The sequence below is a fragment of the Balaenoptera ricei genome, chromosome 4 (genome assembly GCF_028023285.1).
Source record: "Balaenoptera ricei isolate mBalRic1 chromosome 4, mBalRic1.hap2, whole genome shotgun sequence".
In the NCBI taxonomy this organism is placed as follows: domain Eukaryota; kingdom Metazoa; phylum Chordata; class Mammalia; order Artiodactyla; family Balaenopteridae; genus Balaenoptera; species Balaenoptera ricei.
In genome coordinates, this window is record NC_082642.1 from 99,912,018 (window position 1) to 99,931,118 (window position 19,101).

The window sequence follows — 19,101 nt, forward strand, 5'->3', positions numbered from 1 at the left end:
AGCATTCCAGAATGAAAGTAACAGCATGGATCCATAACAAATCAAAAGGAATTCTGGGACTGTAAGACATTTCGTATGCCTGGGCATTATGATGGGCATAGGGAAATAATAGAAAACAAGCTAGAAAACTATTCTACTGGAAAGGGAGGTGTATAAACAAAGGAATGGCAAGATGAGATTTCCATTTTAATTAGATAATTCGCATCAATGGAGGATAAATTTGAAAGGTAAAGAACTGGAGGTTTGAACACAGGAAGTATTTTAGAAACTTGAGTAAGAGATGATTAGGGTGTAAACAAGGGCTGGGTTATAAGGTATAGAGAAAACGAGATATAGAACAAATTTTGAGGTAAAATTAGCAAGTTTTGGTGATAACTAGTTATGAGTTAAAAATCACTGAAGATAAAGTTCAGAGACCTAAACAGAACAGAGACCTTATACTTATAAAGAGGTAAATTTACTTCTCTCATACATAATACAAGTCAATTTAGGACTGGCTCCACTCTCATCAGGGACCCTGCTCCTGCCATCTCTCTACTATGTCATCCTTGATGTAAACCTTATTTCTCACAATCAAAGCTGGCTGCTGGAGCCTGAATCATCACCTCCATGTTACAGGCAGAAGAATGGAGGAAGGACAAAAATGGTTCATGCTTCTTATCTTTAGAGAAGACTTCCTAGAAGACTTCTGCCTACATTTCAGCAGCCAAAACTCAGACACATTGCTAGACCTAGTTGAAAGGTAGGCTCAGAAATGTAATCTTTATTCCAAGTATCAGAATAAACATTTTGGGTCTTCATTAAAGAAGAGGAAAGTACGGATAATGACCAGAGCTTCACAAATATTAATGGCCACCCTAATCACCTGGGGGTTTGCTTAAAAATGCAAACTGTGAGGAGGGGCTCAAGATTCTTCATTTCTTACAAATTCTTAGTGATTCCCTGGCCACTGGTCTGTAAGCCATATTCTGAGCATCAAGGTTATGCACCAGTGGTTCTCAAACATTAGTGTTCATCAGGATCGGGGGGTGGGGGGGGGGAATGTGCTAAAACAGATTTCTGGACCCTTCCCTCAGAGTGTCTGATTCGGTAGGGCCAAAGTGGGGCCTGGGAATTAGCATTTCTTAGAAGATTCCAGGGGATGCTGATGCCCCTGGTAGATGGGACCACACAGGGAGAACTACTGCTATGACTTCTTGTTTTGATAACAGATTGGAGAGACACTGGACCACAAAGAGACATGGTATCAAGAGAGGGGAGGGGGTTTGTTGATATTTCTGCCTTCATTTTATTGTTTGTGGTAGCAGTGCCATTTTATTCACACTCTCACTGGATTAAAAACAAATGTCCACTATAAGCTGGTCTGAATTATTCTCAAGTTTTCTCCCTCTATATTTTCTTCACATTAGCCGGAATCCTAAACAGACTGCAATTCTTATTTAGCCAACCATCTGTACCTACTTTCACAGTCCGCGAGTAAAATCAGTATGTAATACAAAGCAATTAAAATATCCTAGTGTCTCTAGCCAGAATAGTCTCCCCATCTTAAAGGGATGTTTTCTTCTTAGCTGGAAAAATCAACCTACTCCACTCAATCTCTTGTTTGTTTTCTATGTCAAAATTAGTGGGTTACCTACTGATTATCAGACCTGGCCAATTAGTCTGATCATCTCATCACATATTTGCAACTTCTCCAGCTGTGAGAGTTACTTTTTATGTTGACTCTTTCAATAAAAACTCCCCAAGCTGAGACAAATGATGAGTAAAGTGATAAACACCCACCAGCAACTTAACCTGAATACTTATTTAGAGCAGCACAACTGAGCCATGGGCTAGAACTCAGGAAATGAATTGTGGTGCTGTATTTTGAGGCTCTGAGGAAGTCCACAGCTCCTGGCACACGTAAACAAAATTGGCGCTAATTTCAAATTGAATCTCATTACTATTGCAGGTGATATATATGAATCTATGAAAATATATGAGATTAGGAAATGCCAAGATTTATTCATTTATGTCCTGGCGAGGTAGGAATAGGAGGAATAATTTGGCAAAGAAGTAGGATAAATAAGACAAATCCCCTTCACAAGAATGCATAATCTAACTTTGTCTATCCCTTATTCCTACCTCCTCAGAGAAAGTTTTTCCTTTCCCTCAAAGAAAAACCCAGAGGTGTATTTGTTTCTCCATAGTTCCCTTCTATGTTCAGTGGGCAGCAGGGTAAAAGATTTGTCAAAGAAATCTCATAGTTTCAGCTTCTTCTACATGACTTCCTGGTTTTTAATGGACATAGTGGTTATGTTCCAAAGAACCCCTAAAATAGAAAGAACTTAGCCTGCTGTCTTAAGTCTTTAATGAGGGCCACTTCTCTAGGCATGGACACTTCAGGCTTTTATTTTCAAAAGGAAAGCCACCTTAGAAGCTCCATAAGAAAAGAAGAATAGTCTTAGGACAGACTGGAAAGCTAAAAGCATCCTAAAGGTCATTGAGACCCTGCCTGCATTAACAGGGTGGTTGGCAACCGCCTTGTGCCTTGTTCAAAGCCTGCCGTCTCTCCAGGCCTCCAACCTGTCCCCTGAAGCTTGCTCTCTGATCAGTGAGATTCTCTGTGTCTTTGCATAACGGTCATGGAATCCTAACAGCTGCAAAACATACTGAAAGGGGATTAACTAGCTTGATTCCAGTTTACTGGCTGAAATACATGACTCAGAATGAGAATCTCAGATTAGTACTACAGATCGTCATCCCAGATGCTAGGAAATTCAGACACCTATGTAATGCCTCTTGGAAAAGTATCATTTCCTCAAAGCTGCAGGAAAGAATAAATAAACAATGAAGTGCTCAAAATTCCTCGATGGAGTTGTTCAGTTTCAGCCACAAGAGTTCCAAAGACAATTACAAGGACCAAATCCATTCAGTGATATAATGACTCAATTTTCTAGAGAATACATCTAAGACCAATATAGGAAGAGACTGGATATGGACAGAAGAAAAAAAAAAAAAACAAAAAACACAAGATAATTTGCTAAATTAACTGATTAAACACAGAAACCACAGCTGGTTTCTAGTCATCTGGACGAGTTTGTGCATGGCTGACTCAGGCAATTTGGAGTGTGGTGTAGACCTAAGGAGTGTGGGAGCAGCAACATGTTTATTTGCACTTAAATAGAAACACAGATAGCTAGTCCAAGCAAGAACTTCCCCCACAGAAAGAAACTGCAAATAACCCATCCCCAGGCTGCCAACTAGAGGCTTATTTTAGAAAGAGTAAGTAGGAACAGGCTGCATGGCCGGTGGAGGAAAATTCAGAGGTGCTCCGCCCACACACCAGGCAATCATTAGCATGTCTACTCAGTTCTCAACCATGTAACAGCTGCAAACAGACAATAGTGGGAAACTGTCACAGAGAAAGAAAAAAAAAGTCCTGGAAAAGCCTGTTAATTAAGAAAAGATGGAGGGGGTTTTTTTTTAGAAAGCACTGAAACTTGAACAGAGGAAAAAGTTTCATAATACAGAGTTTTGAGAGAAAACGACTCAAAGGAAAAATGAATCAGTAAAATATGTTATCATTCTGCAAGGTGAAACCACAGTTACTTGTTCCTTAAGCATTCATCGAACACTTACTAAGTACAATGCACCATGCTAAGTTCCATGAGGGGAAAAAAAATGAAATCAGACAGTTTATACCCTTTGGCCAATCGGCATTTACTTGTGAGGATAAAATATTTATACCAACAACGGCTATATGCAAAATTACAAGTTTTGGTCACTTGTGAAACGGAACATGCCAGCTGTTCAGAACTGTTGCCTTATTATAAGCACATTGCTAGGTGAGCTTAAAAGGATGACAAGATGCCACCCTTGACTTTGTAAGAATAGGAATGTTAAATGTAGATTGTAGAGTCAGGTTGACTGTCTTTTTTCATTTTCCTTTTCTTAAAACCCATCAACTCAGGAAAGTCCCCCTCTATTTATTGGCAGCTCACTCACACCACAAGCTATGTGTCATTCACCCAGCGGACAGTTCAAGGTCACTGTCTGGAATGGAGATATCAAGAACAATGCAAGCCTGAGAGCAGCCAAACAAGCCAGGTAAAATCAGCCCAATGCAAACAGAACCAAGGACAAAAGGCAAATGCAACTAGGACTCCTGAGGCACTTAATGGAAAAAAAAAGTTGTTTACAAAAAAAAGGGAGAGTCATTACAGAATTAAAAATCAGATGACATTTGATGAGAAAAGGAGAATAAAAACAATTTACTGATTAATCATTACTACTCTTGATCACCACCTTATGAAGCAGTTCTATTTTACAGATTAATAAACTTGCTATTGAGCAGAGATAGGAATTTGCAGAACCAGAATTCACTTATCAGCCAGTGAGCTAACCACTACGCAATCCAGATTCCTACTATATGGAAACTGCAAATAGATAGTGATAGCAATGGGTTCTAGAAATTTCCATCCTATACCCATGTTTCTTCTCTTACTATAGGTTTTAGGTTGGGCCATGTGCATCAAGCTTCTATAGGCAAAGGATAGCACAGAATTCAAAGTGAATGGCATGTTCAGTCCACAGCAGACAGCAGACATTGCTGTACACCACCATTTTCAACCTGCCCAACTCCAATTTGTCCCTCCTCTGGGAGTGTCTTCCTGGAGCCTTTGTTCTTGGGTAGGCTGGAGTACATGGAGAAAAATGAAGCTTAGCAATCACAAGTAATGCCCTGATGTTCAGAGAAGCAGGCTTATACTTTTGAGAACAAAGTCCCTTCTTCAGAGCTGCTTCAGTACATCTAGCCAATAGCTACCTGGCCCTTTGGTCTCTGCAGGAAAGAGTTCAGGGTCCAGGGCTCATGCAGGCCCTTAATTCAAGTGAATGGACACCCAGGAGGTTGGGGATGAGGAATGCAACATTCAGTTAGGGCAGTTAGGGCAGCTGGGCCACCGTCTATTTGCAGGTTCCAATGACTAACTTCAACCAATTTTAAAAAATCGAGGTTGGGGACAGAGTGAAAAACATGATGAGAAATATCCTAGTTTCTCACATTTCTTAAGACTGGCTCTGAAATGGATCTGCTTAGTGTGTGGATGTGCATAAATGCTAATTGTTTGAAAGGAACAACTCCTGGAACTGAGGCTCAATTTATTATTCTGTTGTTGTTTTTAATCTTCACGCTGAGTTTGCCTTCTAACACACCCAGAGAGTGTATCCAAGAGAGAGGCTGAGAAGGAGGGCAACAATGGAGTGGAGATGTGCTTAATGCAGACTCCACTAATAAATCACCGATAGTTAAGATATAGATTGGATGATGGGCGGCAGATGGGAAGGAGGTACGTCAAATTGCCTTGCTCATATAGATTATTGGATTAACAAGGAAGCAGCAGGCAAGTGGCAAACTGGTGTAACAAATTGCTATCATTAAAAAAAAAAAAAACTGAACTTATCCCAGGATGGTAATAAGGCTCTGTAGGCCATTAGCCCTTTGGAGAGGTGCTTGAAGTGGGAATATCCCTCTGAGATGGTAATACAGAGAATGCTCTCCATGTTCCTCCTCCTCCCCTCACTATCATACCTAAGCACATCCTGGTGAGGGGAGGGAGAAGGGAGAAAGCCAGACTGCAGAGGGAAATGAATTAATGAGTGGGGCTATTAGCAGGCACATACCCCGCCCAGTCAGTGATAAGCAGAAGTATATACACCACACCATTCTGGCAACTAATACTGGTTGCAACCAATACTGCCTTCTTTATTTGCCCCCTCCATACCCTCTAACTTTTTAATTTGAAAATTTTCGAACCTACTGACAAGTTGCACTAGTAATAAAATGAGCACCTGATAATATTTTACAAGATTCAACAATTGTTAATATTTTGCCACATTTGCTTTGTCTTTCATTTTTCTTTTCCTTTTTTGGTGAACTATTAAGTGGTAGACACCAAAAATGCTGCAGTATGTATTTCTGAGAACAAGGTCATTCTCCTACATATTTACAATGGAATTTATCATTTTTAGGAAACTTTAGCCTTGATAAGTAATATTATATAATATATAATCTATGTTCAAATTTCCCAAACTGTTCCAAAAATGTCTTTTATAGCTTTATAAAAAATCCAGGATTCAATCAAGAATTGTGCATTGTTTAGTCATCATATCTCTTTAATAGTTTGTATTCTAGAACCATGCCTAGCCTTTCTTTTTAACTTTTAAGACACTGACATTTTGAAGTGTCTAGACCAGTTGTTTTGCAGACTCTTTCTCAATTTAGATTTTTCTGATTGCTTCCTCATGATTAGAATAAGGTTAAACATTTTTGGCAGGATGTGTTCTTTGTAGTACATCACATCAGGAGGCATATGTTGCCAATTTGTCAAACTTGGTGATTGTTAAGTTTCATCATTTGGTTAAAGTGATGCTATCAAATTTCTCCATTGTAAATGTAGCATGTTCCCTCTGTAATTAATAAATAGTTCTGAAACTGGCTGATTATTAGATCAACATTTTACACAATAGTTTTAGCATGCTTTGATGATTTTTGCTTGAATCACTTATTACAGTGGTCATTGACAGCCTTAGAAAACCATCATTTAACATTCCTTCTACATTTATGAGTTACTATTCTTTTGTAGAAATAAATATTTCTTTTTTTTCTCCATCCACTCCCATTGTTTTTGGTACCACTATGGCCTCGCAGAGGTTTATTATAATCCATCCCTGCCATTATTTAAATTGACATTCTAGTTGTCTCAAATTTGGTCAATGGAAGCCCCTTTAATCTGGCATCCATGTTTTTATTTATTTATTTATTTTTGACATTTTCCTATCAGTGTTTGAGCGCTTCTTTACTTTTTGATTCAATTCAATGCTCCTGGCTCACCTTGTACTTCATTGCCCCAGACTTAGGGTCAGTCAGTCTTCCAGGTAGTCCTGGTTCCTTTGAATGGAAAGTGGTAGTTAGAAACCAAGATCAGGGTGATAAATACATTCACTGCTACTTAAGTGTAATTGTTCTAAGCCCTTTCTTTGTACCCAGCAAGAAAATATATATTTGATAAAGTCATGAGTTTGTACTTCCAATTCTAATCCAATACAACAGAGCTCTCCTTCCCCCTTTCCATATTTTTTTTACCACTCTCCTGCCATGAGAACTCTACGCCCCCCAAACACCAATATATTTGCTCATTTGCTCAATTCTGCAATACACACAAAATAGTTTCAAACGATTCCACCACCAATAGTTTCTTTTCATCTTTAGAAAATATTCCACTGAAGGTGGGATGCAATCAGAGTACAGTGTTCAAAATTTACTTGAATTAATTCTGGCTTTGCTTCTTTGTGTTCATATTATCAATTTGACATACAGTTCAATTCATGTGTTTCTATCTGTATTCAATTTCTAGATTTTACTATATGCTTGATAAATTGATAATGTTTTCTGAATATGCAAAACATTAATGTAGTTTAAAAGTCAAAACTAGATTGAAAGGTAAACTTCGAAAAATATTATTCCCTGTATTATTGCTTTATTTTCACCCTTCCCCAGTAGTCAACCAATTTCTTTAGTTTCTGTTTTAACAGTCTTGTGTTTCCCTTTGAAGATATTTGTTTATATGTCTGTATATTCTGATTTCCTTTTCTTTGTTACAAAAATGGTAGCAGACTATTTTTACCTTGTTCTTTTCCCTTTCAGTATATTTTGAAATTAGAAGCTTCTTTCTAAATTCCTTTGTTCTGTTTTATTCAACTTCTCAGGCAATGAAATCATATCTCAGCTCCAGGTAAAATGAGTGATTCTTGTAAAAAGGAGTTAAGAACATGAAAGAGATGTGGGTTGTGTTTAACTGACACAGGGATTTAATGTGCATGTATTTCACTTAATATATTTCCAAGTGTGGTTCAAATGGTCCCTCAAGTCAGAATCAGGTAAGGGTGCTCATTAAAAATTCTTATTCCAAAGCTCCACTCCAGATCTACCTAACCAAACTCTCTGTAGGGTATAGCTCAGGAATCTGCATTTTCAAACTCCTGGGTGATTCCATGGACCTTCAGAGAAACTTAGGCTGTTATGAGAGGAATAAGTGACTGGGAAAGCCACAAAGATGACTTATTGTCATGACAAAGTCTTTTCACTCCAGTGTCTAAGACCTAAGTCTGCTTTTCCTCTAAGAGCATGAAATTTTTTTTTTTTTAATAAGAATTTCGTTTCTTTTGGAGTAAGGTCTGTGCCCATCTCCTTTGCTGGGGTAAGCCAGCTACATAAACTCTGTATTCTTCTTGGATCTTTGAGATGAATCAGAGAGTTGGATGGAGCACACTAGAACCACACAGAACCTTCCTCTAACCTCTAAACCTCAGGGTAGAGTTTCCAGGGGACACAGTGGCATTCCAAATGTTCAGGTTTCAATCCGTGTTACATTTTAGCCAATGGAAAGCAGGGGAAACAGGTGGGTGCTAACTTTAAGTATCTCAAAACTCTACCATTTCCATTGCTTCTCCCACATTCCCTAGCCCTTCCATATTCTCCAGTATGGATTTGAATATGCCCATCTAAAGTTAAATGTTTTATTAAAAAATGGGATACTCTTGGGAGGAAGGTAAGGGAAATGAATCATCTATTCCATTTTGAAGCTGTGAAAATTGAGATGCAGAGAAGCAGTGTGAATGAGAGGCTAGATGGCTGGAGCAACCTTCCAGACACTGGGGGAGCCCTTCACAACACTGTGAAGTAGGTAAACCTTGACTTTAATCACTCACTTTTAACAGTCAGTGTTTATCAACTACCTACTATAAGCCAAGGACTTTGCTCCATGCTTTTCCTACTTTAGCTCATTAATTTTTATACCACATTTATGAAGCAGATACTATCACCATCTGTCTCTTACAGGTGAATACACTGCAACTTAAAGACGGTGTTACTTGCCCAATTCGCATAGCAAAGCAAGAGCTAAATCTATGTTGCTCTAAACAGAACCCAAGTCCTTAACTGCTGCATAACTGAAAAGGGCTTCCAGAAACATGTTTCTTTATGATACTAACCCAGGTGCTCAGTGTCACAGCCTGTTGACTGCAGGCCTAAGGATCTCCACTTAACAGTTGACAAGTTCTACCCCTCAAATTCTAAAGAGGCAGGGATTCAAGAACCTTTGTTGTGACCTTAGCCAAGCTGCTGTGCTTTCCCAGGATTTAGTGTCCTCATTCTGTAAAAGCAAGAAGGAAGGATAAAAACATTTTTAAGTACACATATATATGTATATGTGTATATATATATATATATAGCTCTTTCACTTCTGATACCCTATAATCCAAATGCCTGATTTACATTTTCACACTATAGTTTTAGTAGTTTTGCTTGCTTCCTCTTTATTGTCTTAATATTTTAATGTGCCCCTTTATTCCCAAAGGCATTTGAATTCCAAAAGAGGCTAATGTATTAACTCAAAGAAATGAGTTTCTAATAGAGCAAATTTCCAAACAGAGAATCCAATGAGTATTGAAATACTTGTATCCTGATTATATTTCTTTTCTCGTCCTGAGGATGGCTGTGTTCAGAAAAACGCTCTCAGAGATAAGGCTGGATAAAATGGAAACCAGGCCCAGCTCTCTGAAACAGGGTTGGCAGAAATGAGGTGAGAACACAGGGCCCACAAGCCAGCTGGCATGCATGGCAGGGGTCCCTCCCAGGCATCAGAGATTCAGGGGAACCATAGAAACCATATGTGTGAGAAACACTGGCAGAGAGGAGGGATAGCATATCAGAATTGTTTCCATGTGGGGTAAATCCCAGGAGATATGATGTGATGGTGGTTTCCAGGACCCTGTCTTCCAGTACTGGGGAACAGAAACTCCTCTGCACCCCACTAACTAATGAGACAAGAACCACTTCTCTCATCCTCACCTCTGCCTGGTCTTTTCTGTTTCAGGAACCTCTCTGCTGACAGCTGGCTGAATAGAAATGACCTACCAATTTTAAGATTAGTGAGAGCAAGACAGAAATTATTTATTTTGTTATGCCTCACAGTTCATGGCTCTGCTATATAGTAGGTACTAACTGTATACTGTATTAACTGAAGATAGAGAATGAAGTCAAGTTTCCAAGTTGGAGAAACCCAGTTTATCTTCTCGGTGAAATGAGACAACATGTAGCCCCAGCTCTTTTTTTTTTTTTTAACATCTTTATTGGAGTATAATTGCTTTACAATGGTGTCTTAGTTTCTGCTTTATAACAAAGTGAATCAGCTATACATATACATATAAACCCATATCTCCTCCCTCTTGCGTCTCCCTCCCACCCTTCCTACCCCACCCCTCTAGGTGGTCACAAAGCACCGAGCTAATCTCCCTGTGCTATGTGGCTCCTTCCCACTAGCTGTCTATTTTACATTTGGTAGTGTATATATGTCCATGCCACTCTCTCACTTTGTCCCAGCTTCCCCTTCCCCTTCCCCATGTCCTCAAGTCCATTCTCTACGTCTGCATCTTTATTCCTGTCCTGCCTCTAGGTTCTTCAGAACCATTTTTTTAGATTTCATATGTATGTGTTAGCATACAGTATTTGTTTTTCTCTTTCTGACTTACTTCACTCTGTATGACAGGCTCTACGTCCATCCACCTAAGTACAAATAACTCAATTTCGCTTTTTATATGGCTGAGTAATATTCCATTATATATATGTGCCACATCTTCTTTATCCATTCATCTGTCGATGGACACTTAGGTTGCTTCCATGTCCTGGCTATTGTAAATAGAGCTGTAATGAACATTGTGGTACATGACTCTTTTTGAATTATGGTTTTCTCTGGGTATATGCCCAGTACTGGGATTGCTGGGTCGTATGGTAGTTCTATTTTTAGATTTTTAAGGAACCTCCATGCTGTTCTCCATAGTGGCTGTATCAATTTACATTCCCACCAACAGTGCAAGAGGGTTCCCTTTTCTCCACACCCTCTCCAGCATTTATTGTTTATAGATTTTTTTGATGATGGCCATTCTGACTGGTGTGAGGTGATACCTCATTGTAGTTTTGATTTGCATTTCTCTAATGATTAGTGATGTTGAGCATCCTTTCATGTGTTTGATGGCAATCTGTATATCTTCTTTGGAGAAATGTCTGTTTAGGTCTTCTGCCCATTTTTGGATTGGGATGTTTGTTTTTTTGATACTGAGCTGCATGAGCTGTTTGTAAATTTTGGAGATTAATCCTTTGTCACTTGCTTCATTTGCAAATATTTTCTCCCATTCTGAGGGTTGTCTTTTTGTCTTCTTTATGGTTTCCTTTGCTGTGCAAAAGCTTTTAAGTTTCATTAGGTCCCATTTGCTTATTTTTGTTTTTATTTCCCTTTCTCTAGGAGGTGGGTCATAAAGGATCTTGCTGTGATTTATGTCATAGAGTGTTCTGCCTAGGTTTTCCTCTAAGAGTTTGATAGTCTCTGGCCTTACATTTAGGTCTTTAATCCATTTTGAGTTTATTTTTGTGTATGGTGTTAGGGAGTGTTCTAATTTCATTCTTTTACATGTAGCTGTCCAGTTTTCCCAGCACCACTTATTGAAGAGGCTGTCTTTTCTCCATTGTATGTTCTTGCCTCCTTTATCAAAAATCAGGTGACCATATGTGTGTGGGTTTATCTCTGGGCTTTCTATCTTGTTCCATTGACCTGTATTTCTGTTTTTGTGCCAGTACCATACTGTCTCGATTACTGTAGCTTTGTAGTATAGTCTGAAGTACGGGAGCCTGATTCCTCCAGCTCCGTTTTAGTTTCTCAAGATTGCTTTGGCTATTTGGAGTCTTTTGTGTTTCCATACAAATTGTGAAACTTTTTGTTCTAGTTCTGTGAAAAATGCCATTGGAAGTTTGATAGGGCTTGCATAGAATCTGTAGATTGCTTTGGGTAGTAGAGTCATTTTCACAATGTTGATTCTTCCAATCCAAGAACATGGTATATCTCTCCATCAGTTTGTATCATCTTTAATTTCTTTCATCATTGTCTCATAGTTTTCTGCATACAGGTCTTTTGACTCCTTAGGTAGGTTTATTCCTAGGTATTTTATTCTTTATGTTGCAATGGTAAATGGCAGTGTTTCCTTAATTTCTCTTTCAGATTTTTCATCATTAGTGTATAGGAATGCAAGAGACTACTGTGCATTCATTTTGTGTCCTGCTACTTTACCAAATTCACTGATTAGCTCTAGTAGCTTTCTGGTAGAGTCTTTAGGACTCTCTATGTATAGTATCATGTCATCGGCAAACAGTGACAGCTTTACTTCTTCTTTTCCGATTTGGATTCCTTTTATTTCTTTTTCTTCTCTCATTGCTATGGCTAAGACTTCCAAAACTATGTTGAATAATAGAGTGAGAGTGGACAACATTGTCTTGTTCCTGATCTTTGAGGAAATGGTTTCAGTTTTTCACCATCGAGAACAATGTTGGCTGTGGGTTTTTCATATATGGCCTTTATTATGTTGAGGTAAGTTCCCTCTATGCCTACATTCTGTAGGGTTTTTATCATAAATGGGTGTTGAATTTTGTTGAAAGCTTTTTCTGCATCTATTGAGATGATCATATGGTTTTTCTCCTTCAATTTTTTAATATGGTGTATCACATTGATTGATTTGCGTATACTGAAGAATCCTTGCATTACTGGGATAAACCCCACTTGATCATGGTGTATGACCCTTTTAATGTGCTGTTCAATTCTGTTTGCTAGTATTTTGCTGTGGATATTTGCATCTATATTCATTAGGGATATTGGCCTGTAGTTTTCTTTCTTTGTGACATCTTTGTCTGGTTTTGGTGTCAGCGTGATGGTGGCCTCGTACAATGAGTTGGGGAGTGTTCCTCCCTCTGCTATATTTTTGAAGAGCTTGAGAAGGATAGGTGTTAGCTCTTCTCTAAGGGTTTGATAGAATTCGCCTGTGAAGCCATCTGGTACTGGGCTTTTGTTTGTTGGAAGATTTTTAATCACAGTCTCAGTTTCAGTGCTTGCGATTGATCTGTTTATATTTTCTATTTCTTCCTGGTTCAGTCTCGGAAGGTTGTGCTTTTCTAAGAATTTGTCCATTTCTTCCAGGTGTCTATTTTATTGGCATAGAGTTGCTCATAGCAACTTCCCCCCATGACCTAATGTTTGCATGTGTTATTCTTTCTACCTGGAATGGCCTCCTGTTTTCTTCCTATTCTTTCTCTTCTCAGATACCTAATTCTCATTTGTCTTTCAAGATTCAATTCAAGATCCACATTTAGTTTGGATTAAATGTCCCTCGTCCATGGTTGCCTAGCGCTCTGTGTGTACCTCCTTCAGAACACCTAAAACACTATTTTAATATCTGCTGTTTGTCTTTCTGTCTCCTTTATAGATTGTAATATTCCTGAAGACAGGAAATCCACTTTCAGGGCTTAGTACAATGCCAAACATTTAGTTATATATTTACTGAATGATAGGCTGTGGTTGGTGGAGGAGATATTGGCAGAGATGGGCAAACACATATTGGACAGAGAGTCAAGGTCATTTGGTCCAGTACTCCTATTTCATAGAAAACAAAATAGGTTGCATACAGATAGCAAAGAATTCCTACTGTATAAAAAATTACTAAGATACTCTACAGAACAAATGTATGAGATTAGATGGCCCTTATGATACCTTCCAAAAAACAACAAAAATTTATATTATTTATTTTTTCTTAAGTTAAAAAAATACCAGATACTGGCAGAGCAAGTCCAAGAGTCAAGTTTTCTTGACATTTAACCTTTTTAAAAAATCTCCCTTGTCACTAGTTCAATGGACACATGAATAAATATCATTACTGAAGTTGACCCAAGACAACAGTGAGCAGAATTTATGGGTAAATAACAGACTATTAAAAATAAAATAGTGTGCTAGTTATCAAGGTACTATTTTTCAGATTCAAACTTAATCTTCTATACTCTTGTTCTTGCTGTGTCTGGGACCCTTCAGACCACATTGCTGCTTTGCCAGCTGGCTCCCATGAGGTTTTGCCAATAGAATATACTGGGGGAGACTAGCAGGAGGAGGGAAAGAAAATGGTCCCCCAGGAACTCCTTGGGGGATGGTACTGGAAAGGGAAATGAGTTTGGGTTTCAAGGCAGGATTTATTTACCTCCTAATTTTTCTTACGACTGGCCCTGTCAGTAATCTGCATTTCCTAGAAAAGTGGCAAGCAAAAAAGATTTTTTGGTTTCAAAATTCCAGATGCAAAGTGACATGGCACCCACATGTATCATCCATTTCTTCTAGTTTGGGAAGGGAGAGGGGTGCTAGTGATTTATGGAGAAATTTCAAAGTGAGAAAAAAGATTAAATACAGGAATTGCTACAAAATTTAAAAGAACCCTAGTGGAGAAGATCCTATGATCCAACAGCCAATTATTATAATTTAGTGCACATTCTCATACTTCTTAATTGCTATAACTATTTTTCAAATCAGCCTCCTAGAGATGTGGGAGTATAACACCAATTTTATAGTTTGGCTCGAAGCTAACTGAATTTGCCTTAGAGACATATTTATGAATGCTTACCCAGAAACTGAAGAGTACCTGTAAGAATTTATGTTAAAGAATATGGGGAAGCATGGAGTCTCAGCCACTGGACCGCAGGTGGCCCGGGTTCGACCCCTGGTCAGGGAACTAGATCCCACATGCCGCAACTAAGAGTTCACATGCCACAACTGAAGACCCCGCATGTCACAACTAAAGATCCCACATACTGCAACTAAAGATTGGGCATGCCGCAACTAAAAGATCCTGCATGTTACAAGGAAGATCTCGTGTGTGCAACTAAGACCTGGCGCAGCCATATAAATAAATAAATAAATATTAAAAAAAGAATATGGGGAAATCTACTATATATCAGACATTGTACTAGGTATTTAAAAAAAGAAAGAATTTTAATTTTGAAGTAATTGTAGAATCACATGCAGTTGTAAGAGAAAATGAAGAAAGAGACTACGTTTCTTTTATCCAGTTTCTTTCCCCCAATGGTAACATCTTGCAAAACTATAGTATAATATGAAAAGCTTGTTTATTCTAGAAATCCAATTCTATCCCATCTGAAATAATGAAATTTGGGGGGGGGGGGGGAGAACTTAAAATAATGCTGAACTTCACCTGGAAAAATAAATCAAAGGTTAAAATTGAATTTGTTTTAGATTCACATTTTAGCTACTCACCCAAAAGCAAAAGATATCTGTGGAAAATAATGTAAAAAATAAACATTGCTAATAAACATGAGTGAATAGCCAGGGAGATCCTAAAGAAAGAAGATAACTTAAAAAGAGTTAGGGCTTCCCTGGTGGCACAGCGGTTAAGAATCCGCCTGCCAATGCAGGGGACACAGGTTCCAGTCCTGGTCCGGGAAGATCCCACATGCCATAGAGCAACTAAGCCCGTGTGCCACAACTACTGAGCCTGTGCTCTAGAGCCCACGAGCCACAACTACTGAAGCCGCGCACCTAGAGCCTGTGCTCCACAGCAAGAGAAGCCCGCATGCAGCAACAAAGACCCAACGCAGCCAAAAATAAAATAAATAAATAAATAAATAAATTTATGAAAAAAATAATAAAGAGTTGATAAGAAACAATTACCATATTTAAAAAAAGAGTTAAAAATTAGAGGGTTTAGTTCCTACAAGCTATTAAAAGATGATAAATCTACAATAATAAAAGACAGTTTGGTATCAGTGAAGGATACAAAAATTGATCAGTAAAATAGAATATAAAATTCAGAAACAGAGCCAAATAGATATGTAGTTTTAGTTTATTATAAAAGAAAAATCTAGAATTAGCGTGGAAGAGATGGAATATTCAGAAATGATGAGGATAATTTGGCAAAGGAAAAAAAGCTGAAATTCTACCTGACTATATCAAAATTGTAGATGAAGCCCAAATTTTAAAGGAAAAAAATCTAAAAATATTATAATTAGATAAGGACTTATTTTGAAAATATTACTAGAGCTGAGAACTTTATAACCATGACACAAAACTCAGAAGCTATATTGGAAAAAGGATAAATTTGACTACGCACAAATTAAGACTACTGAATGGGGAAAATGCCATTAAAATTTTAAAAATCAAACCACAAACAGGAACAAGTATTTGCAATATTTATGGAACAGAGTTTATTTCTTTTACAAAACACTCCAGCAAATCAATAAGAAAAACACCAACAACCTGGTATTAAAAAGGCAAAGAACACAAAGAGGAAGTTCAGAGATAAATACAAATGGTGAGTAAGATATAAAATAATTCTGAACGTACTCATAATTATGACGTTGCAAAATAAAGCATTAGTGAAGTGCTGTTTTTCTTCTATCAGACTTAAATTAGATATTGAACAGTATTAGAGGGTGGAGAAAAATAAGCACCCATGCATGTATGTTTATAGATGCTAATTGCTACATTGTTTTTAATAGCAAAACAAACCAAAGCAAAGTAAAAACAGATGTAACTTAAATGTGCCTTATTAGAGAAGTGTCAGTTGAGTAGAAATGGGTAGGCCTTTGTACCATAGTTTGGCTCAGTCATTGATGGAACCACTGTTGGCTCAAATGCTGAGGCTGACCTTAAAAGCTGGAGGCCATCAGCTCATTGCATCCCTTGGAACTGGGCAAGTTCTTTCTTGAAGGGGGATCTCAGTGGTTCAGAAGAGTAAGCTAATATGATGCCATTTGTAAAGAAAGGTTATTCATATATACATGCATTTATATATACAAAGATAGGGATTTTTTAGAATACACAAGAAAATGGTTAATAATATAGCTCTGAGGAGTAGGGCTGGGCTTTTTATATCCTACTATGCTCTAAAAATGTTTTAGTAGGTGCATGTATTACTTTTATACTACTATAAAAAGTTCTTGATGAATTTAGAAATAATTTCCAAGCTTCACTGAGACCCTCCTTAGTTAAAGGCCATGTCCAATATGCTCAGGATTTCTTAGACCTTCACCTGCTCATAGGTTTTCCCAGATTCTCCTGCCTAAGGTACAGGTATTTCCCCTGCCCTATCTCAATCGTTTTCTATCCCATTTCCTGTTTTATTTTTCATTAGGGTTGTGGACCCCATTCCAATATGGGGTTTGGGTTTCCCCCACCACCAACAAGCAATGCTTCAAACACCACTTTGATGTCCTGTAATTCAATTCAATTCTGACACTACCTAGAGATAGCTTCAGACTCCACAGGTTAAGGGTTCAGTCCTACAAGACTGCTTGTGCTTAACCCCCTAAATCTTCCCCTCACCCCATTACAGTTGCCAGTTGCAAGCCCAGGTTGTAACCTCTGCTTCTGACCAGATGGCTGCAGATTGGAGGTTCCCATGACCTCCTTCTGGGTTTCCACTAATTTGCCAGAGTGGCTCACAGAACTCAGAGAAACATTTTACTTACCAGATCATGGGTTTATTATAACAGGTTATAACTCAGGAACAGCCAAATGGAAGAGATGCATAGGGCAAGGTGTGGGGAAAGGGCATGGAGCTTCCATGCCTCCTTGGAGCACACCATTCTCCCCAAATCTCCATATGTTTATCAATCCAGAAGCTCTCCAAACTCATCCTTTGTGGCTTTAATGGAGGCTTCATGACGTAGGCATGGTTGATTAAATCCTTGGCCATTGGCGAATGAACTCAATCTCTAATCTCTCTCCCCCACTAGAGGTCAGGGAGTAGGACTGAAAGTTCCAACCCTCTAATCACAAGGTTGGCCTCACTGGCACCAGTCCCCAACCTTAGGAGCTTTTACAAAGTGATCTCATTAACATAACAAAAGACAACTTTATCACTTTCAACACTTAAAAAATTTGAACTGTGGAGGAAGAACAAATATATGTGAGAAATATATTTTGGTCATCTGAATAACCAGTTATATATTTTTCTTACAAATCACAATATCATAATTTTATTCATAGCAATTCTCATTATCTGAAATTCTTATTTTTTGTTTACATGTTCATTTCCTGCCTCCACCAATATGTAATCAACTCCAAGAGGGCAGGACTTACTACCCAACTTGTTTACTGCCTCAGCTTCTAATAGAGTGCCTGGTACATAAGTAAGCACTCAATAAATATTTGTTGTTAAATTATTGAATGAATTTCAAGCAATATTAAAGAGCTGGGGTGGGAGACCTTCAAGATGGTGGAGGAGTAAGACGTGGAGATCACCTTCTTCCCCAAAAATACATCAGAAATACATCTACATGTGGAACAACTCCTACAGAACACCTACTGAATGCTGGCAGAAGACCTCAGACTTCCCAAAAGGCAAGAAACTCCCCATGTACCTGGGTAGGGCAAAAGAAAAAAGGAAAAACAGAGACAAAAGGATAGGGACGGGACCTGCACCTCAGGGAGGGAGATGTGAAGGAGGAAAAGTTTCCACACACTAGGAAGGCCCTTCACTGGCGGAGATGGGGGTGGCAGGGGGGAAGCTTTGCAGCCACGGAGGAGAGCACAGTCACAGGGGTGCAGAGGGCAAAGCAGAGAGATTCCCACACAGAGGATGAGTGCCGACCAGCACTCACCAGGCCGAGAGGCTTGTCTGCTCACCCGCCGGGGGTTGGGGGTGGGGGCTGGGAGCTGAGGCTCAGGCTTCGGAGGTCAGATCCCAGGGAGAGGACTGGGGTTGACTATGTGAACACAGCCTGAAGGGGGCTAGCGCGCCACAGCTAGCAAGGAGGGAGTCCAGGAAAATGTCTGGAACTGCCTAAGAGGCAAGAGACCATTCTTTTGGGCTGTGCAAGGAGAGGGGATTCAGAGCACTGCCTAAATGAACTCCAGAGACAGGCGCGAGCCGTGGCTGTCAGCACGGACACCAGAGACAGGCATGAAACGCTAAGGCTGCTGCAGCCACCAAGAAGCCTATGTGCAAGCACATGTCACTATCCACACCGCCCCTCCCGGGAGCCTGTGCAGCCCGCCACTGCCCGGGTTCTGTGATCCAGGGGCAACTTCCCCAGGAGAACACATGGGGCGCCTCAGGTTGTTGCAGCATCACGCCGGCCTCTGCTGCTGTAGGTTCGCCCCGCATCCGTACCCCTCCCTCCCCCCCCACCTGAGTGAGCCAGAGCCCCCCTAATCAGTTGCTACTTTAATCGCGTCC